Source organism: Pinus tabuliformis, chromosome J (genome assembly GCF_031772625.1).
Source record: "Pinus tabuliformis cultivar Carrire ecotype Pingquan chromosome J, CPIR1, whole genome shotgun sequence".
NCBI classification, from domain to species: Eukaryota; Viridiplantae; Streptophyta; class Pinopsida; order Pinales; family Pinaceae; genus Pinus; species Pinus tabuliformis.
The window spans coordinates 33,733,867-33,758,877 of record NC_142295.1 but is presented as its reverse complement, the minus strand read 5'-3'; the positions used below and the strand labels follow the sequence as shown (position 1 = coordinate 33,758,877).

General features: G+C 34.0%; 2 non-coding genes across 2 annotated transcripts; both read left to right on the top strand.

The window, feature by feature from the left end:
• The first annotated feature begins 230 nt into the window (after window positions 1-230).
• TRNAP-UGG (transfer RNA proline (anticodon UGG)) lies at window positions 231-304 on the top strand. The gene has a single exon. It is a non-coding gene; the product is annotated as a tRNA-Pro (tRNA).
• A 158-nt stretch (window positions 305-462) lies between these two features.
• On the top strand, window positions 463-536 carry TRNAL-CAA (transfer RNA leucine (anticodon CAA)). Its single transcript has one exon. It is a non-coding gene; the product is annotated as a tRNA-Leu (tRNA).
• Window positions 537-25,011: the final 24,475 nt, after the last annotated feature.

The following is a 25,011-nucleotide window of genomic DNA, read 5'->3' as shown; positions in this document are numbered from 1 at the left end:
AACTCGGAACTGATGAATATATATAATGTGATCCGGGCTGTGGTCCTATTTATAGAAAAGGAAAAAGATGTTTCATCACCATAATGAATAGTGATATTCTAGATAATAGACCCTACATGTATAAAGTCTTTTCACTCACGAGACCGAAGAGAAATGAAGGTGGAAAAATGTGGGAAACATATTTTGAATTCTATAAAATAAAATTAAAATAACATTGTCTAATGATTAGAAGGGATGTAGCGCAGCTTGGTAGCGTGTTTGTTTTGGGTACAAAATGTCGCAGGTTCAAATCCTGTCATCCCTACCTTTCCCTTCTTTTCTATGGAAAGAAAGGAATGAAAGATAATTTGATATCGATTCGACGGGAACATCAAATAATTGAATCGTATCAGATGTGAAAGTGTTTTGCTCTAAGAGTATCAACAAAAGGTATTTTTCCTTTATCTCCAAATATTAAAGAAAGTGCTCTTAGTTCAGTTCGGTAGAACGTAGGTCTCAAAAACCTGATGCCGTAGGTTCAAATCCTATAGAGCGTGATTCTGTTCCTATCAAATCCAACCCTCAAAATTATTGATAATTCATTCCAACTGGAACGAGCAATGGAATCTGACCTCCCAGGAAAAGTAGGAGGCCAATGAAATTGGAGGATATTCTAGGATCAAATATCCAATTGATCACCACGTTGGTATTGTGAATATGCAGTTACGAATAATCCGACCAAAGTTATAGGAATTAGACCTAACACAATTCCGGATGGCAAAGCCTCAATCATTTCTATTCAACAGAATAAGTAGGGATAACAGCTATACTGGATAGTACCCTTAATTTGCTATGAATCTCAATGATCAGAAATTTATATAGAGGGAATAAACAAAATTATTGAAATTGAAATAGTGAACTGAGAGGGTTTCCCCTTCCTTCATTTTGAATAAGTTGTATCTTGCTCGAACTAATGAATAGGACTAGGGTGAAAATGATAGAAGCCAATAAGAAACCGAAATAACTAATTATAGTTATAGTAGGTGTGGAAGGACTGAATGAAATATGGTTTATACATATCTTCATGAGACAATTACCTAAATTTTTCTTTTCGTAACCTTGAGATCAGAATACAAAAGATCAATTGTCCCAATTCGTACCAATTCTCCTATATCTACTATAGGATATGTATGAATGAACATGGATGAGAGGATATCTATAGTAGAAAGCTCTTCATTATCCTAGAAATCATTCATCGAGAAACTAATGAATAGCACCGACAAACCCCTTCACAAATTGTCGAATGTAATCTTCTTACAGGGTGAATGAATTCTCAATCAGTACGATTGGATCACCTGGAATTATCTTTTTACCAGTAGCTATCGGTCCAGAGACTGGACCGGAAGAAAACTCTCCACATACATAGCCAAAGTTTTGTGAATTTCACGTTTAGGTGTAAGAAATAATATGAATATCCAGTTTATCCTTTCATTTCTCGATCTTATTGATCCAATCATTCGACCCACTAGACGAATTAGGTTTTTTCAATATTAATTATTAGAGCGAGTAGAGCCCGATATTACAGAAATTCCACCTATTGCAAAGAGTAACTTGTAATTTCACATACCTAAAATTGACTAGGTTCTATTGCACTATCCACTTGGTTTTATCTAATAAGTAACACCTACTCGTTAATACAAGGTACTATATAATAAGTCTGTGGCATAACTCCATCTGTGCCGGATACTATTGGAAAAGCAACATACATCTGCGTAGCACCAATGATCCCCGTGCAATTTGAATTACTGGGTTCATCTACATGGGCATAATGTCATGTCGGAATGAAAAAGGAAGAATATAAAAGAATAATATTCTGGATGAGTTTTATTGATAGTGATTGATATCCTTTGCAAGCGGCACTCATCCTCTTTTTCGGTTCTAAAGCCACCCGTATGCAGAAGCTAATTCCAATCGAAAATTTCCACTATGCTATTGTTACAACATCGATTGAGGGAGTTGGGGTTCCTTACGCCCGGACGGACCTCGGAACATGCAATATTCTCTTCTTTCTGTTGGGATTTAGTCGACCAAACAGAGATAGAATAACTACTGTCAGGAATAGAATCATTCTATCCCGTTCCTTCTCGATACTCATAAACATTGTATTGCTGTGTCAGAAGAAAGCTAGCTATACTAGTCCAGTAGACTTTAACGATACCCTTGGTATAACATCGACAATCAAACAAGGATTGGAGAAGATATCAGTAGTTTTCCATTTCCTGATCTCTATCTTTCATGGGATCAATTCCCCCTTGACTGACTTTACAATAATATATGGAGCTGAGTATGTCTGGGAATACGGGAGCATGCTCCTTTGCTGACATTATTACTAGTATTAGATACTGGGTTATCCATAGCATTACCATACCTTCTCTATTCATTGCAGGTTGGTTATTTGTAAGCACGGGTTTGGCTTATGAAGTGTTCGGGAGCCCCCGGCCAAATGAGTATTTCACAGAAAGTCGACAAGAGGTTCCATTAGTAACTGGTCGTTTCGATCCGTTAGAGCAACTCGATGAATTTACTAGATCTTTTTAGGAGGCACTAATGACTATAGATAGAACTTATCCAATTTTTACAGTTAGATGGTTGGCCATTCACAGGCTAGCTATCCCTACAATTTTTTTCTTGGGATCAATATCGGCAATGCAGTTCATCCAACGATAAACTCTATACTAAAGGAAGAGGAAGTATGTAGATATGACACAATCGAACCCGAATGACAAAAATGTTGAATTGAATCGTACCAGTCTCTACTGGGGGTTGCTACTAATTTTTGTACTTCTTGTTCCATTCTCCAATTATTTTTTCAATTAGGAACAATGATAATATTCTCACTCCATTCGAAGAGATCCAATACGCATAATTATCTATGCTATGACTGTTTATGTCTCGAGTATGACCACTTAAGAAAATGTGAAAGGGAGTAAGAGAAATGGCCAATACCACTGGAAGGATCCCTCTTTGGTTGATAGGTACTGTAACTGGTATTATCGTGATTGGTCTACTGGGTGTCTTTTTCTATGGTTCATATTCCAGATTAGGGTCATCCCTATAGTAGGGGAAATGCACTTACTGTGGGAAATAGTATACATGCGAAAGTGAAAAATCGATAAGGCCTTACCCTTCTTTGAAGGGTAAGGCCTTATCGAAATCTCTTTTTGAGATTCTTTCTATATTAATCTGAATTAGAAGAGAATATTCGTACAAATAAAATGACTCTGTCATTTACTTCATTCAATGCCTTTTAGTCAAGTAATGAGCCAATCTATTCTTCCGCTATATGATCGGAAAAAATTTGGATCGATCAAATTTAAATATCTGTCGAAGGAACAACAAAAAAAAGGATAATATTAAGTACTAAATATTTGCTCATTTATCTGATGGAAGATTATGCAAAGTTTTTGTAAAAACCCGAACTATGAGAATCTAAATGTGCATATAGAATATTTTCTTCTATTTTTTTGGCTTACAAAATAAAAGAGGAGGAAAAACACCTTTTATTCATTTTCTCTCATTAGGAACAAACCCTATCAAAAGTTTTATAGGTTTTTTTTATGAGTGATATTGCCCCTTACTTGTCTACTCTTCCTTCTTTATGAATTTTCAGTATAACGTACAAAATAATCTTCAAATTACGAAGGAATTGACGAATAGGACAAGATCGGAAACCCAATTAGTTCTTCGAATAATGAAATAGGAGAATGGGATCAGAGAAAATAGGAATCTTCTCCAAGATTGCTTAGTTATTCTCTTCATCTCTCCTCCCTACGATCTATCTCTATTTTCCGGATTGTTTGGACAAGGAAAGGAGGGAATGGCATGTTTATAGTACACGATATAGCATATCGGGGATTGTTCAACAAGTTGATCTGTTCCAGTGCTTATGGAGTCACTCCCTATTTCAATTTTATTCCAATTTAGATCTAAAAGAACATTTTATCAAGAATATATAAGGGAGACGAAGGATAAAAGGCTCCGAAGGGGTATTCATTTTTGAATCAATAAGTAAACTTCATGTTCAAAAATCTATGGACCTAAAGATTCATCTCGGCCAATTGAACTTTCTCAAATTGTTTCTTCTTAAGGACCAAAAATATCTGTGCCAGAATGACAGAAGCTAAGAATAATAAAACACCTTTAACACGTAATGGATCTTGAAGTACTATCTCTACATCTCCTTGACCAAATCCACCCAAATTAGGGTTATTCGTTAATGGCTGATCGACCTTGATCAATTCGCCTTCTGAAATAAGAAGCTCCGGTCCTGGAGGTACAATGTCAACCACTTGCCCACTGTCTGATGTATTATCGATAGTTATCTCATATCCACCCTTTTCTTTACGTAAAATTTTGCTCACTCTTCCTATTGTTGAAGCACTATAGACCGTATTGTTGCTCTTACTCCCGTCGGGATAAATGTGTCCTCTTCCTCTATTACCACCCACATATATGGGATATTTCAGGAAGTGAGCTTCTTTATCAGTAGAAGGATCTGGTGAAAGGATGGGGAACACAAGTTCACTATATTTTTGACCGGGAACAGGACCTATTACAATAATGTTTTTTTTATTGGGACGATAGTTCTGAAAATAAAGATTACCCGTCTTTTGTCTAATCTCAGGGGAAATACGATCCGGAGGGGCTAATTCAAAGCCCTCGGGTAAAATTAGAACAGCTCCTACATTTAAAGCCCCTTTCTTGCCATTAGCAAGAACTTGTTTCATCTGCATATCATAGGGGATCTTAACAACTGCTTCAAATACGGTATTGGGAAGCACGGATTGTGGAACCTCAATATCCACAGGTTTTTTTGCAAAGTGACAATTGGCACATACAATACGTCTAGTGGCTTCTTGGGGATTTTCATAACCCTGCTGTGCAAAAATGGGATATGCATTCGAAATGGATGTCCGAGTTATGATATGTATCATGACCAGGACAGAAATTAACCGAGTCATCTTTTTCACCCATTCATAAGTATTTCTATTTTGCATGGTTCAATTATTGGTTCCAAATCATTTTTGGGGTGAGAGTAGGTAGCTATCATAGTTACCTGTCAAGAATTCTGCTACTATATTGATTCAACGAAACCCAAAAATAAGAAATCGGAAGTCTCGCACCAGGAGAAGAATGAAGGGGAGGAATAGCTAATTCCTGAACACGGAAAACACTTTATTATTCTGTTTCAATTGTTTCAGTTGGAGAAAACAACCTACCTATTCTTTATTCATTCATCGAATGATAAATTACTACAAGTGAAGGAGATATACAATTGAAACGACGGAAGATCCAATATTTAAGAATCGTATCTAAGATGACTGGAAAAGTTGAAAAAAGACTAGATATGATTCGTTCATTATGGGAAAATCCATAACTTTCGGAGATCGAATCAATCATCAGTTCCCAACCATGGGGTGAATGAAACCCAATACATAGATCGGTTTCTAAAATAATTAGAAAAGCTTTCATTGTATCGCTCAGAATATAGAATAATTCTTGGATCCAAGAATTGATAATAGCGAGTTTATTCTTACCCAGAATGATATAAGCACTTATAAAAGCAAAACTTATTAGATTTGTTAATAAATGTGATATTATCTGGATACAATCTTCATTGTACATTTCGACCAATTGGATTGTTTCTTTGTGAATCTCTATACGAAGAGATTGTGAATGTGTTCCCAAAGAATCTTCCACCATTCTTTCTAACAAGAATAGTTCTTCTATTTTCTCAAATCTTCCCAGAGCATTTTGTTCCTGGAGATAATAAATTTTTTTCTGAGATTTAACCGTATTCCACCAATTTGTAACCCAAGGCTCCAAACCTTTCCGTAATGAAATAGGAATTACCCAAGGCAGTACTACTAAACATGCGAGATATCGTAGGGAAGTTGATGCTTTATATTCAGACACTTCCAATTCGTGAATCGCTAACAAACCTGATTCACTTCTCAGTTCTGTCCGAAATCTAGACAAAGTACGAGTGATAGAATGAGGTATGGGATCCACAAGCAGTTTAAGCAAATTCCAGTGAACAGTTTCCAAGAAATCGACTTCCATCACCTTCAACTATTTTTAGTTTTTCTCGAGATCCGTGCATCTATTGACCAAAATTGTTTTATGAGGAGGTGCATAATGATGATGGTAACATGCTCAAAGAGTTTTAGGCCAATCCATTCTACTGTTTGGGAGATATGGGAAAAACAAGTCATTGTCCCTAAAACCTACATGATTCCCTAAGATCCTACAGAATATAGAACAACACCTACAGGATTGGCAGTGAATAGTTTTAAAAGGGAAAAACAGAGGTTGGCTTCATTAAGCAGTGTTAAGGAGGTAGGCTTTACATTTACCCACATATTTCCAAGTGAAAGGAACATAAAAAAACCTTCTAGTTTGTTGAAAGTGATTGCATCATAAGGGAATCGTATAAACATATTTTTTAAATTTGGTATTAGACCTATACAAACCTCCATCCATTAGAGAAAAATGACAGGGGGAACCCATTAACACAATGAGGATTCATCAACACCCTCCTATACTAGAGATACTCACAAGGCACAATTGAATGGGTTTCTTTGAAAATTGAGGGGATATGATGATGAAGTAGCCATAGATTTGCAGTAAGCTTCAACATGGAGATCCATAGGTCCAAGAATTTACTCCAGAGCTTAGCAGCAACATCAGGATCATCATCATTACCATCCAACACCTGCACATCAACATCAAATCAGCAGCAACATGTAGGTCTCTCCAACAACCATTAGGTAGGTATAGGTATGCAATATTCTTGACCTCTACTCTTGAGCATATTATAGTTAGAAATTTGTTGTCAATGCATGCGAGATGAGGTTTTATAAGCTAAGTATGGGTCAATAGTCTCATCCGCCTTCAACTAGTTAATTGCAGCTCACTCCTTCACTCATGCAATGTTTAAAAATCAAATTATGAAGGGTGATGATTTCAAGGAATGAGGACAATAGTTAAAAGAAGAAATTTTTGCAAAGGCCAAGTCACCACAACACTCCAAGCCCCCCATCCACTTCATATTCACTATCTATTCATCATTCATCCATCCCATTTCATTCTTGAAAAATAAAAATAAAAATAAACATAGCATCCTCTCCATTTTCACAAACCTACACTACTCCCTTTAAGCCCTAGCATCATCATCCAATCCCTCTTCATCATTTCTCATCACTCCCATGCAGGTAGAAGACCTTGAAAGAGGAGGAATGACTACTACAGGAAGGAAGAATGTTGCTACAAGAAAGAAGAAATGAACAAAGATGGCAGATCTTAAGAGAGACCTAATCCAAACAGAGAACTCCAAGGCCATTAGGCAGCCATCTAGGCCACAAGAGAGAAGAAGAAGGCAACAAAAGGAAATGAGGCATTCACCATCAAAACAAAACTCAAAATGCAATGATGGAAAGATGTTTTCCAAGAGGACTCCAATCTCCTTTTAGCTTTTTTCCAAGGCCTAAAAATGGGAAAAAGGCATAGAATTCAAGTTGAGGGCCTGACCTAACCTCAGACTACCATTTATGCTCAAAACTGGTATCCTGTAGCTTTAACAGGGTTTCCTGTAGTTTTGACAGGAATTACTACATGATGTCCTAGTTCTCATCTAAATGCATTTTGATGGTGTTAGAGGTGTCCAAATGGTGAAACAAGGTAGCATAAGGTTGATAAGGGTGTGGAAGACCTTGCCAAACTTAAAAATATTCAAGAACCCATCTTGAATAAGGGGAAGAAGGCAAGCAAATGGTCTTAAGAAACAATGATTTTTCTTTGCACAAATATGTTTTTGGGTTTGTCTTTGTAGACTTACAACCAAGATTCTTAATGCACAAGAGAGAGGCCACCAAGGCCATGAATGAGGAACAATGAGGTCACTAAGTTGCTCAGAGGATGAGCAACACTTTCAGCAGGGGGTATGATGGGCCTCTAAATTAGACATAAATTAAGGCCCATGCCTCTAAATTAAACATCAATTAAGGCCTATGACCATCCTTCAGCACATTAAACCTCTCTTTTTGCATTAGATAATTTATTTTTAACTTTAATATATTCATTAGGAAGGTTTATGAATAATTGGATATTTGTGCCTAATATTATTTATTTTTGTGGAATATTATGAGAATATTGGACAGATTATGAAGATTTGGAGGAGGAGATAATTTAGGGACTTGTTCCTACTACAAGAGGATCAATAAGAAATAATAAATCAACAAGATATTATGGAATTATGGCACAGATTGTGGAACTCCAATGATTGAGAAAATCTAGGAATGTGTTCTACTAATCAAGGGACCAAATCCACTAATCAAAGGATTTTGGTGGGGAAAACTTCCTCCATTCATGGGGAATGATTCTTAATTAGTTTGTATAAGTATGAAGTCAAATTTTCCTCTAGGGAATGATTGAGAAAATCTAGGAATGTGTTCCTTGCCATTTAATGCAAATTCATATTATTGGGGACCAGATCCACTAATCAAGGGATTTTGGTGGGGAAAGCTTTCTCCATTCATGGGGAATGATTCCTAATCGAATTTTCCTCTAGGGGGATATTTTCATTAGTGTTCTTGTGGGGAGAACTCATATTTTTGCAGTTGCATTGTATTTTCTTGCAGGGATGTAATTGTTCTGATGAAAATAATGAACATTGGTGTCATGTTCAGCTACTAAATCTTGTTCTCCTCCATAGGTCTTTGAGTTTCCTTGGGCTTGGCCATCCCAAGAACCTCAAAGCCCTTTTGTATCATTTTATTTCATTCTTTTCACTGCTTATTCACATGCATCTCTAGTTTTTATTTCTTTTTATTTCTGCATTTAGTATTAATGATTTCTTATTGTAGGATTGAGTTAAATGGTTGATGTAAGTTATTTTGTAGGATCACAAGCATTATTTAATCCTTGGAAAAGCTTTGGAAGTTCATAGTAATCATTGAGCTTCTTGGATTAGTCTTCTTGTTCCCAAATCTAGACTGTTGGACCTCCTTTTTAACAAAGAGCAGTAAATTTCTGCCATTTTTTAGAGCATTCTAACAAGCTTCAATCGAGTTGGTTCCACTTGCATTAGATCAAAAAAAAATTCTAGTTCATAACAAAAATTTCTCCATTGAATTTGCACTTGATTTGGTTAGGCATTTTTTAGATTTACTAGCTCACTAGTTCTCAAAATTCTAGATTTTCAACTAGTAATGTTTTTTATTTTTTTTGCATGGGTTAACAAAGATATTTTTGAGTGATTCCACTTGGAATAGGGACCTAAGACATTATAGTTAATAATTTTTTTTTTCCTATCCAATTTGGATTTGATTTTCTTGGTCATTAAACCCTCACCAATTTCATTATTTGATAAGAAAACTTCTCCAAGCTTTTTGAGCAAATCCATCCATCTCCCAACTTTGGTTTTGAGTTTTGAGTGATCCTAGGAATTTTATCGCTCCATTCCATCCACCAACCACCTTCCCTAAGCCTTCCATCACCTCTAGCACCCATCATTTTGCTCTCAGTTGTATCATGTAGAAAGACAGGGAATCTTGTAGGTTTTTAGTACATCTTGTAGGTTTTCCTGTAGTGGCCTGTTTTGAGGCCGAATTGAGGGAAAACCTCCAGGAAGCCACACAAGGTCACCTAAGGGTCTCCCAAGCCTTCCAAACATTCACTATCATCTCCAAGCCACCTGCCACATCACCAAAAGGTATTAGCTTTCACACTCTCACATGAAAAAAGGAAAAAAAAAAAAAACAGATTTATTTCAATCCTTTACATGCACAGTAGTGATGTTTGATGTTTTGAATCTAAATGCTTAGGATAGTAGGATTGCATACATGTTAACTTAGCATTATTTTGAAGCAAAGCCTTTTAGTAGTTAGTTAGAAAATGGTGTGTTTTAACATTTGATTTCAGTCTCTTTCCTTGTACTTTCTTTCTTGCACTAGGTTAAGGTTCCATTTCAAACATTTCATTCTTTGCAATTAGTTTAGGATTTGGCTTCAGTACATGCACAACATTATATCATGACAACAAAGGAAGGAAAAATTGTATGATGCACATATAATGCCGATACCTCTTAAGTTTATATGAACCTCGGGTTGATAATTAAAGTCAGTAGCCTTGAGAGTTGCAGCATTCTTGTTGCAATACCAAGGCTCATCACCACCAAACTTATCACTATTGATTTCTTCACTCATCCCTTGCCCCTACTCATTATTGAAAGGACTGACATGTTTCTTTAATTTTCCCCTCCCTTCACCCTACTTAGGTGCCCTTTTAACTTACCATTATTGATTTCTTCACTCACCCCTCTGCCCCCTACTCATTATTTAAATCAGTGACATGTTTCTTTAGTTTTCCCCTCCCTCCACCCTACTTAGGTGCATTTTTAAGTGGTAAGAGTGAGGCGGGGAGGGAGGGAAAGAATAAGTGAAGTAAGGAGAGGGGCTAAGAGGTGATTTCAGAAATCATCACCACCCTCAAACTTTAAGCAGCAAGAAAGGGGTGGAACGAGCAACAGAATTAGGAAAATCAAGCTGTGAAGGTGATTTAGTGGAAATAGAGGGTGATTTTAGGAGGACCACCCGCACCCCCAAAAACAACTTTAAGCAGTTAATGGGGGCGGTGGGGTAGGTAGTGGGAGAATGAGTAGGAGAAATTGGGAGAGGGGGTTGGAGGACAATTTTGGGAATCGTCTGCCATTGCAACTTACGAATGATTTGCCTTACCTCGTGATCATAATAATTCATTTAATGAAGTTAGAATAATTAATTCATATGAATCATATTATACGCAATATATTCCATGGTTAAGCTATAAAGAATAATTAAGTCATATGTATAATATGTTCCTTGGTTAGGTTGTTGAAATTGCGTCCTTATAATAATAGCCAAATTTACATGATGACTGACAAAAAAAAAAACCTAATTTTAGATGGTGAATATCAAATTTTTTATTATATGTATATATTCTTTGTATGCCATAATTTATATGTATCATTCATGTATATTATAATAGGGAATATATGGTTTGGTTAAATGGTTAAGATCAATCTAGATCCATTTTAACTCTGGATCTACCAAGTGTTAAAAGGGATCAAATTTCTTTCCACTCTAAAAGAGGTTTGTATATCAAGATATTTAATCTCTCTAGACGATATAGGTTGGTTTAATTCCCCCCTTTAAATAGGCTATATTCCACATAAATACCATGGGCCAATACCATGGGCTCTTAATACCATGGGCCATTTTTATTTTTATTTTAACTTTATAAGGTTATTTTTATTTTGTTATTTTATTTGTAACTTACATTACAGCTAACTCCTACACATCTCTCTCATATTGAGTTGTAGAGCACCTCTAGGCTCAATTATTGATTTTAAGATAATAATTAAAAGACCAGACATAATTATTTTATTTTATGTTTATATTTTGTTGTATTTTATAAGTTAGATTATCATAATATATAATATATATTTTGATTAAATGGTTAAGATTAATCTTTATATTTAAAATATATATAAATATTAAAATTTATTATATATTTATGTTTTTAAAATTTATATTTTTGTTTGGTTAAAGCATTTATTTTCTTTAAATATAAGGAAATAAGTTAAGTGCTCAATATTTAGAGGTATTTAACAAGAGCGAGACTCTAGCCCAATAAGGATCAGTAATTGGTTATTCCAACCAACATGATACATTACTGCCAACTACTGATGGCTATCCCTATTACTAAATTAACAACTAAATTATAAAAAGTGCCCATTGTTTAAAAAACAAAACAATTTTTTTTAATAAATACGTGTTTGACAACTAAATTATGATAAATGCTCCACATTTAAAAAAAAACAAATATTTTTTTTTTTGATCCCCAATGGGGTGTATCTTACCATTTAATGTTTGCATTGTGATGTGCGCTTTGCTCACACTTGTCCTCCTGGAGTAATGGCGTGGCAGTGGACAATAAATATGGAAGGGTTCGATGTGTGGGCAGTTTTTGGATTTAAATATTCAATCATGAGACATTCGCTGAAGTACATGCTCTGTATGGAAGGAGGAAAGGATTTCTCCTTTCCCTCCAATTTTGTTTTCTTCCTGGTAACATACTGTTATATTCCATGTTTGCAATAGTGGCTTTAATGGGCCTTTCTTTTTGAATGGACTTGGGTCTTCTACTATATACTGGTGAGTCTCATGGGCCTAAATTTTTTTTATTGGTCTTTGCATTCTGAATGTAGTTTGCTTGTCCTTTTAATTCTTGAGTTTGTTAGTAATTCTCTGTTATGATGGAGGGTGTTTATGGTTAATGGTGTTACTTTGTTTCAAAAGTTTTTAGAGTCGTGCCTAGCCTAATGTTCTGAATGTAGTCTGTTTTCCTTTTAATTCTTGAGTATGTAAGTAACTCTCTGTTACGCTAGTGGGTGTTTACGGTTACTGGTGTTTCCCTGCTTCAGAATATTTTAGAGTTGGTGTGTTAGGTCTTGTATATTTGTGTATTTTTTGCTTTATACAAAAGTTTCAATGACAGGGGTTTGTTGTTAAATTTCCAATTTCAATTCATTGTTTGGGCTCGGTTTATAGTGTCATTGGGGAAATTTTTTCTCTTAGGTGTTCTTGTTGGTTGTCTTTGTATTATGTTATGTCATTACAATGTGGTAGTCTAGATTATTGGTTAGATTTGGGTCTTGACGCATGGTGTGTGGGTGAAAACATTGTTGTTTTCAAATCTGGGTTTAGTGGTCCTTGGTTTTGTCCTTTCTATAGTCTCTTTGACAGTTCTTCTTGTATATGTCCTAAGTGTTCTTTGCCCGCATTCCTCATGCCTTAGAGGCAAAGAACTAGTTATAGAAGGGGTGGAAATAACAATATTATGCTTACAAATGTTTCCCCTTTTGCCTACAATTTAGTTGAAATTTTATTGATGTTGGCCTTTGGAGGTATGTAAGGAACTGTTGTTGTTGGAGGAAAATGAGTTTGAAGATAGATCATATCACTCATACTCTGAATCGGCAGAGAAGGATATGCAATGGGTCCCTAACCTTGGTTGTTTCCATAAACAAAGACTACATTTTCTAACTTCTTTGGCACTTCATCAACAAATGACCACTCTCTTGTGCCATATTTTTAAGGATAGGCAAGTTAAGAACTATAATGTTTTTTCTTCCTTGGAACATAAAGCGTATGTTGAGAAATCAATGCTTTTGTGTGGATAATGTTGACCAACATCTGGCTCAAGTGGAAGGAGTTTTGGTGAGTGAATGCTTTCAGAGATCTTATTGACCCTCCTCCAGATGATGGCGATCATGCGGTTTCCTTAATTTCTTTGGATGATGATCAATGATGAAGGTGGTTTTAGGTATTTCACTCTCATTTTTCATATGCTACAACTTGGTTTCTACAGGGCGATCTACATCTTATCTCTGTTATGGGGCATGGAATGGTTTGTTTTATTTGCACCATATATTTTTCTTTCTATGGGAGCCAGGTATATCTGAATTTTGGTAGGGGAAAAGGTTCTTATGTCAAATGGTTGTTGTTAGTCATTGAATATTTTACATTTTTCTATCTCTTTGCCACCTCAATTATTATGTCTCTCAGTGGTGAAAGGGACACAATTCATTTTGGTGTTGTTGCAACATTTTGGATTTGTTTTAATTGCAAAATTCTATGTCTTCAATGGAGGTTGTTTCTTATGCGCACTATTGAAAGCCAATAAGGGTTCTTCTAGGAGGGTCATCTTCTTCTATGTGACTGTCCAACTCCTTGCATATGTTGAACACTTATCAGGGATTGGGTTTGCTTTTGAATTCCCTCTGGCTTATCTGAAGAATCATCCATGCATTTTCTATTTGTTGGTGTCAGAGTGTCCATAATGCGATGTCTTTGGCTATAAGTTTCTATGAAAATGTTGCGTTGTTTTGTTGTAGTCAGTTGTTTATTAGTGGGGTCTTCAGCTTTCGCTCTGTAACTGTTGTGTTTGGGTTAGATGTACTGATCATGAGTAATTTTTCCCCATGGATTTCTATGTGAACCTTGGAATCAAATGTAAACTTCTTTTGAATATGAATACAAATGATTGTAATTTACAATTTCTTTTTTTGATAAATATGTGTTGAATAATTGAATTTAAGAAAGAGTTTTATACATGATATTTAGAACTAGATAAATAAAAGTAAAACATATAAATTATATAAAAGATTTCAAACATAATTAATTGTGTGGAGAGGTGCTCTCGAGTTGAGTATGAAAGAGATGTTGTTCTATCTTGCCCTGTCATGTCCTGTTATGTTATGTAAATATTTTTACTGGGTCAAATTACATAAAAATAAAAATGAAAATAAAATAAAATAAAATAAACAAAATTAATAACTACAATTATTAATTAAAACATTTTGACTTGGTCAAATTACATAAAGATAAAAAAATAAAATAAAATAATAATAATAATAATAATAATAATTTTAATTATCAATACCATAGTTTATTATCAATACTAATAATAATAATAACATCATGTACCAATACCATAGTTTATTATCAATACTAAATCCCTAAAAATGAAAACTCATTTCAGAATCAAAATATTTTATTTTATAACATTTTTTGAGTTAAATCTAAAAGAAAAAAGTATGAGAGAGATATTTTGATGTGTAAACATTTTGACTAATTACATAAAACTACACAAAAAATAAAAAAAAATAATTATATTTATAATTACTATGTTCCACGCTCTCCAACTTAGTATTGCAAAGATGTTGTAATGTAATGTTTAACATTTTTACTAAATCAAATTACATAAAAATAAAAATTAAATTAAATTTAAAAATTAAAATAACCTTATAAAAATAAAATAAAATAACTAAAAAAACCCTATAAAATTAAAATTAAAATTAAAATGGCCCATGGTATTGACTCATAATTCATGTGGAATATAGCCTATTTAAAGGGGGAATTAAACCAACCTAGATCCATCTTAATTGTGGGTCTACCAAGCCCAAGAAAGATAACCACTTTCAAAGTGAAAATAAATTTATTCCCTCTCAACACTTAATAGTTCAGAATTAAAATGAATCCAAATTAATCTTAACCATTTAATCAAACCATATATTCAACATTATAATATACATGAATAATACATATAAATTATGGCATACAAAAAAATTATATACATTTAATAAAAAATTTGATATTCATCCTCTAAACTTAAGTTATTATTTTAATTGGTCATCTTGTAAATCTCAACAACCTAGTGAAAACCCAAGTTAAAAGTTAAAATCATAATTGGATGAGTTACCAAAAACAAGTTACACCGAAACAGACATAACATTGAAAAAATCCTTCCATAAAAATAACTATTATAAAAAGAGCTCATGGTTCCACTCATAAGACAACCTTCTACATGTAGATTAGCATGACTAAAAACATATTTAAAGTAACACAACTTTAATATCTAAATTTGAAAAGAGAAATGACCCTTCATTCAATTTCCAAAAAAACGTTTAATTATCAAAGGAGTTGTCTATAATGCGATTTTTTGGAGATTCCGGTGATAGAATCCGGCGGAAGAAATTGAGGTTAAATCTTGATTTGTTGTAGTTAAAATGGTTTTTTAACTGCATATTGCACCCTGAAAAACCCTGAGACGCTTTGATTGTGCAGAAACTAGCTATCAAACTTGAAATTCCAATAAATTGCTGCCGGATTTTGACCGAGAAAACCCACCAGAAAAACTTCCAAAAAGTCTCATTATAAACAACTGCATTATCAAGTAAAAAGTTTTTAAATTTTAAAATATTATCATAATTCATCTCAAAATCAACCCACTAATAAATTCTATTCACAATCATTCTTAAATTAACTCCATCTCCAAAAAAATTGATTTGACCCCTCGATTTATTATATGTTTTGATAATAATCTTCCTTATCTTATCCAACTGTCACTTGGCCTCACAATTATTCAATATTTTGATTTGACCCCTCAAATTATTCTATCCTTTGACAGTGAACTTCATAACCTTATCCAACTTTGACTTGACCTAACCATTATTCTATATTTTGATTCTAATCTTATCCATGGCATTGGATAATGTTTCGATAGATGACGTGGTATTATAGGAAACACTAACCATGTGTAATTAGAAATTTAGGATTAAAATGGATCAAATTTGCATTTTACTTTAAAGATATGAGTTGTTTTTAATATGATTTTTTGGAAGTTTTTTTGGTGGATTTTTATGATTTAATTTCTTTAAAATCGGGTAGGAATTCATTGAAAACACAAATTTGATGGGTAACCCTTGCACAATAGAAGTTCCCTAGGGTTTTTCAAGGTGCTGAATCCATATATACACTCAAAAAACTAGTTTAAATAACACAAATCATACCGCAAATTTAAACACCCAATTCCGACACCAAAAACTCAAGAAAATCACACTAAAAACAACTCAGATCAAAATAATTCATTTAATGAAATTATAATAATTAAATGATATGAATTATATTATATGTAATATATGCCATGGTTAAGCTCTAAAGAATAATGAAGTCGTATGCCGTTGGCTAGGATGTTGAGATTGCATCCTTATAATAATAGCCTAAATTTACATGATGACTGAAAAAAAAAAAACCTAAATTTAGAGGGGGATTATCAAATATTTTATTATATGTATATTTTCTTTGTATGTAATAATTATATGTATTATTCATGTATATTATAATATGGAATACATAGTTTGGTTAAATGGTTAGGACCAATCTAGATTCATTGTAATTTTGGAACTACCAAGTGTTAACAGGGATCAAATCTCTTTTCACTTTAAAAGGACCATTTATGATTCTATAATGATTTACTGAACTGTAAATATTGTAAAATGTTTCTGTAGAATTATCTATCCTAAACAGAGTATGAGACTTTAAGAAATTTTTCTATTCTAAATTTATGCAAAAGCTTCATATGACTAATTGCTGGCTTGGATGATAAGTACTTACTTGGTCTGTTGCGGATGTCTGCTGCAGATGAAAAATGTTTCAGGACTCCTCTAGTTTGCTTCCATTTACCAAACGACCGAAACCACCTAGCCAAACTGAGCAGAACCTCGCTACTCAGTCCAGTAAACTCCTCAGTTGGAGCACACTGTTCCCCTGTGCCCAGAAACCTCAAAACAAGAAAGGCCCAGCTGTCCCTGATGATTAACCAACTATGTATAACCAACTGTGTATAAGCTTTTCTCCCGTTTTTCTTTTTTCCCAAGAAAAAAGAAAGAACTTAAGATCATAAGTTCCTAAGGCTATGACATACACTTTCAATTTAGTCGAACAGACCCCTAGGTCAATTTTTCATTGATCCACACTTAAGTCTACGGGTTGGAGGTTTCCTGAGGCCATTTCTACTTTTCTAAAATCATTTTGTTTGCGAGCTGCCAACCCACATTTTTTTAATGCATATGATGAAATGAAACTATCTGTGGCACCAGTATCAAATAATATTTTGAGTTTTATACCATTAATAATACCTGAAGATTCCACTACAATGGATTGATGTGTTGCTTGATCATTGTTGACTAGCGCATGAATTCTATGATTGCCTTGGTTATTTGTTATCTGTTCCTTTCCAGTCCTATGCACTATACTTGATGAAGCTTCTGGACAATCACGTTGAAAATGTGGTCCTCCACATCCACAACATTTAACCTGTGTTGGTCCTCTTGAATCAGGACGTGAATTTCTAGATGAAGAGCATCATCTTCTCATGTTGCTTCCTCTCGAATTTCTTCCTCTATTAGCAGTGCCACGAGATCTCCATGGACTGGTGTTTGATGATTCAGTGCCTATAGTATTAACTACCATGGGAGCTCTTGTTCCTACATTTCTTGAGGTAAATCTATTACCATAAGGTGGCCTTGAGTTACCTCCCCTGAAGAAATTTCAGGGAGTCTTTCCAGGAAATCCTAATTGTATAGGTTCTGCTGGCCCTACATCCTTTTTGCTTCCTAGATGTTCTTCTGCATAATGGCCACATTCTACCGCCTTAGCTACTGAACTGTAAATATTGTAAAATGTTTTTGTAGAACTATCTATCCTAAACAGAGTATGAGACTTTAAGAAAATTTTCTATTCTAAATTTATGAAAAAACTTCATATGACTAATTGCTAGCTTGGATGATAAGTACTTACTTGGTCTGTTGCGGATGTCTACTGCAGATGAAAAATGTTTCAGGACTCCTCCAGTTTGCTTCCATTTACCAAACGATCGAAACCACCTAACCAAATTGAGCAGAACCTCGCTACTCAGTCCAATGAACTCCTTAGTTGGAGCACACTATTCCACCATGCCCAGAAACCTCAGAACACGCAAGGCCTAGTTGTTCCTGATGATTATCTAACTCTGTATAAGCTTTTCTCTCGTTTTTCTTTTTTCCCTTGCCTCCCATTGTCCCTTCCTTCTTATAATTTTCTATTTGCCGACATCCCCCATCACCGTGTCAAAATTATGATACGTGTCGATTTTTATAAACAAAAATATGATTTGATTTTATTTGCATATCTTAATTTGAAATAAAGTTTATTTATTTATTTTAATAATTTAATTTTTAATTTTTAATTTAATTAATTTTATTCAATTTCTTAAATATTAATTTATTATAAGTGGGTCATTACATACATCGCTCCTTCCAAAAACTTCGTCCCGAAGTTAGGGTTTATAAAATATATTAATGATTATTATGAGTATATAGGTCTTTATATTGCAAAATTGAATTTGTTTTCTTTATTATTTTTAATATCTTACCACTATAATAGCCATTTTCTGCCTCAGTTGGTTTTCAGCTATTCTATAACCATCCTATCCTTCCTAATCTCTTCCGCTCCCATCCTATCAGTCCTCTACTGTAGTACGTCATGGCGTCAGTTATACTGACCTAACCATTCATAAACTCCAAGGATGACAGTGTCGGCTATATCGACCTGATCCTTAGTAGGCATTTGGCAGTCATCATCACAGGTATAAGGGAGCGTGATTCGCACAGTCCTCCTATGACTTCAGGATTCGGAGGATAAACGATGGGCAACACTTCCACCCCTCCCAGTAGAATCAGGGTTAATACCCTATCATGGAATCTCTTTGAGACTTAATTGTTATGAAGTTTTTGTCATCACGTGGTCATTTTGGTAATGAATATTATTTGCAATCATAAACTTTTGTCCATGCATTTATAAAATGTGCATTAATATGTTCAAAACACATAGCTTATGTATATTTCATACATGTCATCTATAGTATAACATACTTTGCCATAATCTATTCCTGTCAGTAGTTTTCATATCAAAATGTAATCATTCTTTGATTTCTATCTCATCAGTCATATTGATATGCATAAAATTATAATATCTTAATTCTCATCAGAAGCAAAATTACTCAAATATTTAAACTTTACTTTGATAACTATAATTTAGTAAGATCAATAACATATTCCGTTTTGGTATCCATGTACTAGCGGAATTAAACATATATTATGTCATAAAAGTTCATGTTTATATATGGTCATTCAAAAATGGTTCTGAGTCTCTGATTTGCAATAAAGTAAATATGTACAAAACATAGTTTAAAGTTCTTCAAAAATGACATAAATTGGGGTATTTTTGACATATGTTCTCTATATCTTCCCAAGTAGCCGATCCAAGACTATAATTGTCACACTGGACCTTAACTTGGTCTACCAGACGGTTCTTGAGCTGTTGAACCCTACGTTCCAGTATACGTAATGGTTCGACTGATATGATTCCTTCGTCCAATACCTGCAGTTCCTTCCATTGAAGGTTATGAGATTGGTCAGCGATATAATGTCTTAATACAGATACATGAAATACAGTATGAACTTTATGGATTGGCTAGAAGCTCATCAAGCTTGGGTAGACTATTATGGGAAAAGAATTCTAGGAATAAATGATGAAGGAGAAGCGATCCAAATTCAAGGAATAAAGAGAAAAGTATCTTTACGCTACATATTAGCAATGAAAATGAAGCATTACTTAAAAAAATGTTGTCAGGCATATGTAATTCAGGAAGTAAGTAGAGAAGAAGGACCATCCTTAGAACAATATTCGGTGTTAGCCGAATTTCTAGATGTATTTCCAAAGGAACTACTAGGATTACCTCTTGAAAGAGAGCTAGATCTCAATAGAATTGAAACTTGGCACTCAACCAATCTCTAAAACACCTTATAGAATTACAGCTCCAGAACTTTAAGAATTGAAAATTCAATTGAAAGAACTATTGGATATAGGACATATTCAACCCAGTGTATCACCTTGGGGTGCTCCTGTAATTTTTGTCAAAAAGAAAGATGGATCCTTAAGATTATGCATAGATTATCGAGACTTGAATCGAGCTACAATAAAGAATCGATATCCTATGCCTTGAATTGATGATCTTTTCGATCAAATGAAGTGAGCTGCTGTCTTTTCAAAAATTGATCTTCAATCAGGCTATCATCAACTAAGGATTTCTGAAAGAGATATTTCTAAGATGGCATTCCGGACATGTTTTGGACATTATGAATTTACTGTAGTACCATTTGGATTAACAAATGCACCAACAATATTCATGAATCTTATGAATAGTGTTTTCCGCGAATACCTTGATCAATTTGTACAAGTCTTTTTAGATGATATACTCATCTATTCAAAGAATGAGAAAGAACATGAAGATCATTTATGGATAGTATTGTCCTGCCTTAGGAAACAACATTTGTATGGAAAATTATCCAAGTGTTCATTGTTTCAAGAAAAGATTCATTACTTAGGTCATATCATATCAAGTGAAGGGATTTCAGTAGACCTTGAGAAGGTAAAAGAAATCATGGAATGGTCAATATAAAAAAACACACATGAATTACGAAGCTTTATGGATTTAGCCGGTTACTACCGAAGATTTGTCAAGGGATTCTCCAAAATTGCAAGGCTGATTACAACCCTTTAACATAAAGGTGTTAAGTATGAATGGACTGAGGAATGTAATAAAGCATTCTCTGAACTCAAAAGACTACTGGCCAGTGCACCAATCTTAAGAGTCCCTGATATGGACAAAGATTTTATGGTATGTATTGATGCATCTAAACAAGGGCTAGGTGCAGTATTGACGCAGGATAGAGGAGTAATAGCATATGTCTCAAGAAAATTAAAACCTCATGAAGAACTTTATGCTACTCATGATTTAGAGTTAGCCACTGTAGTACTAGCTTTAAAGATTTGGAGACACTATCTAGTGGGGTGAAGTTTTACTCTTAAAAGCAACCATTAAAGTCTACAATATTTGTTTACCCAAAGAGACTTAAATGCTAGACAAAGATGATGGAGTGAATTCCTAAGTGAATATGACTTTGGAATATCATATATTAAGGGAAAAGAAAATGTAGTAGCGGATGCTTTAAGTAGAAGACCAGGGATATTTTCTCTCGTACCTATCAAAGTAGACTTAAGGCAATGAGTACTAAATTATCTCATAAAAGATAGCTGGTATTTAAAGGTGAGATCTAGTCTTGAGAGTAAAAAGCCAAAAGAATCTAAATATGAAGGATATGAACTAGAAGACGATGGAGTCTTATGATTTCATGGAATGATGTATATTCCTAATTATAGGGATCTTCGAGACACTATCCTTAAGGAAGCTCACAGAGCAGTGTAGTATGCACATCCTGGAGTAAAGAAAATGTATGCGAATACCAAGAAACTCTTCTTCTGGTCAGGCATGAAACGTGATATCGTTCAACTCATTGCAAGATGTTTGGAATGTCAACAAGTAAAAGCAGATCATTTTGATCCAGTGGGTCTTTTACAACCTCACGACATTCCTATGACCAAATGGGAGATTATTTCTATGGATTTTATCACTGGGCTACCTCTTACTTCTTAAAGACACAATTCCATTTTGGTAGTAGTGGATAAATTAACGAAAAGTGCCCATTTCATTCCCATAAGAGACACTTATGACGTTACCGACGTAGCTCAAGTATTCATAAATGAAATTATTAGATTTCATGGTGTGCCTAAGAAGATTATATCAGACAGAGATTCTCGATTCACTTCAAGATTCTGGACTTGCATGCAGTCAGCCTTAGGAACTCAACTAAATTTAAGCACAGCTTATCATTCTGAAATTGATGGGAAAACAGAAAGGGTAAATCAAGTACTTGAAGATATGTTGAGGATGTATGTTATGGATCAACAATCACACTGGGAAAAGTACTTATCCTTAGTCGAATTTGCATATAATAATAGTTACCACAACTCAATCGAAATGCCTCCATTTGAAGCATTATATGGCAGACCTTGCAGAACACCATTAAGTTGGGACAGATTAGAAGATCGGGTGATAGTAGGACCAGAATTAGTCCAAGAAATGGAGGAGTAGGTAAAACAAATGACAATGATTAAAAGAAGCACAGGATAGACAAAATAGTTATGCTGATGCTCACATAACTGATAGGAAGTATGAAGTAGAGGATCAAGTTTTCATCCACATCAAACCAAATAAAAGCACTATTTGATTCAGAAAAGGGACAAAGTTGTCACCCCGATTTATTGGACCATTTAAAGTCATGGAAAGAGTTGGGCATGTTGCCTATCGTCTTGCACTGCGACCTCACTTGCATAAAGTTCATAATGTATTTCATGTATCTTTATTAAGACATTATATAACTGATCAATCTCATAACCTTCAATGGAAGGAACTGCAGGTATTAGACGAAGGAATCATATCGGTCGAACCATTACGTATATTGGAACATAGTGTTCGACAGCTCAGGAACCATTTGGTAGACCAAGTTAAGGTCCAGTGGGACAAGTATAGTCCTGGATCGACTACTTGGGAAGATACATAGAACATATGTCAAAAATAACCCAATCTGTGTCAATTTTGAAAAAATTTAAACTATGTTTTGTACATATTTACTTTATTGTAAGTCAGAGACTCAGAACCATTTTTGAATGACCATATATAAGCATGAACTTTTATGACATAATATCTGTTTAATTCCGCTAGTACATGGATACCAAAATGGAATATGTTATTGATCTTACTAAATTATAGTTATCAAAGTAAAGTTTAAATATTTGAGTAATTTTGCTTCTGATGAGAATTAAGATATTATAATTTTATGCATATCAATATGACTGATGAGATAGAAATCAAAGAATGATTACATTTTGATATGAAAACTACTGATAGGAATAGATTATGGCAAAGTATGTTATACTATAGATGGCATGTATGAAATATACATAAGCTATGTGTTTTGAACATATTAATGCACATTTTATAAATGCATGGACAAAGTTTATGATTGCAGATAATATTCATTACTAAAATGACCACGTGATGACAGAAACTTCGAAACAATTAAGGCTCAAAGAGATTCCATGATAGGTTATTAACCCTGATTCTACTGGGAGGGGTGGAGGTGTTGCCCACCGTTTATCCTCCGAATCCTGGAGTCATGGGAGGACTGTGCAAATCACGCTCCCCTAGACGTGTGATGATGACTGCCGGATGCCTACTAAGGATCAAGTCGGTATAGCCGACGCTGTCATCCTTGGAGTTTGTGAATGGTTAGGTCAGTATAACTGATGCCATGATGTACTCCAGTAGAGGATGGATAGGATGGGAGCGGAAGAGATTAGGAAGGATAGGATGGTTATAGAATAGCTGAAAACCAACTGAGGCAAAACATGGCAATTATAGTGATAAGATATTAAAAATAATAAAGAAAACAAATTCAATTTTGCAATATAAATACCTATATACTCATAATAATCATTAATATATTTTATAAACTCTAACTTCGGGATGAAGTTTTTGGAAGGAGGGATGTATGTAATGACCCACTTATAATAAATTAATATTTAAGAAATTAAATAAAATTAATTAAATTAAAAAGTAAAAATTAAATTATTAAAATAAATAAATAAACTTTATTTCAAATTAAGATATGCAAATAAAATAAAATCAGATTTTTGTTTATAAAAATCGACACGTATCATAATTTTGACACGGTGATGGGGGATGTCGGCAAATAGAAACTTATAAGAAGGAAGGGACGATTAACTTGACAGGGATCAAATCTCTTTTCACTCTAAAAGAGGTTTTTATATCAAGAGATTTAATCTCTCTCGACAATGTAGGTTGGTTTAATTCCCTCCTTTAAATAGGCTATATTCCACATGAATACCATGGGTTAATACCATGGGCTCTCAATACCATGGGCCATTTTTATATTTATTTTAACTTTATAACTTTATTTTTATTTTGTTAATTTATTTTGACCAAGTTAAAATGTTTACATTACATTATAATAATCTTTTTATTTAATTTTAATTTTGTAATTTAATTTAATTTTTATTTTTATGTAATTTGACTTAGTCAAAATGTTAAACATTACATTACAACATCTCTGTTATACTGGGTTGGAGAGGAACATAGTAATTATAAATATAATTATTAATTTTATGTTTTTTATTTTATTTATATTTTTTAGTTTTATGTAATTTGACAAAGTCAAAATGTTTACGTACATTACAATATCTCCCTCATACTTTTTTCTTTTAGATTTAATTTAAACTAGCCTAGATCCATCTTAACTATGGATCTATCAAGTGTGGAGAAGGATCAAATCTCTCAAGGTGCAAACGTCTTTTTTGAGTGCAACACTTGAGGAAATGTTTTCACCTCGAAAGATTTGATCCATCTTGGCTGTTACACTAAAAAATGTCACCATGACTATTTGCAGTTAGTATGGCTCCATCCACTATCATACTATCCTCCTTGGCAAGTCTCATGCCTCTGCTCTCCATGTCAAACTTCAAAAAAGAGAGAAAAGTCATTTAAAGTCAATTATCTCTGGTACGCAGTTTCTCTTAGCCTTACCTGCGGGTACGCAACCCAAGTTCACAATACCTGTGTACTTGTACG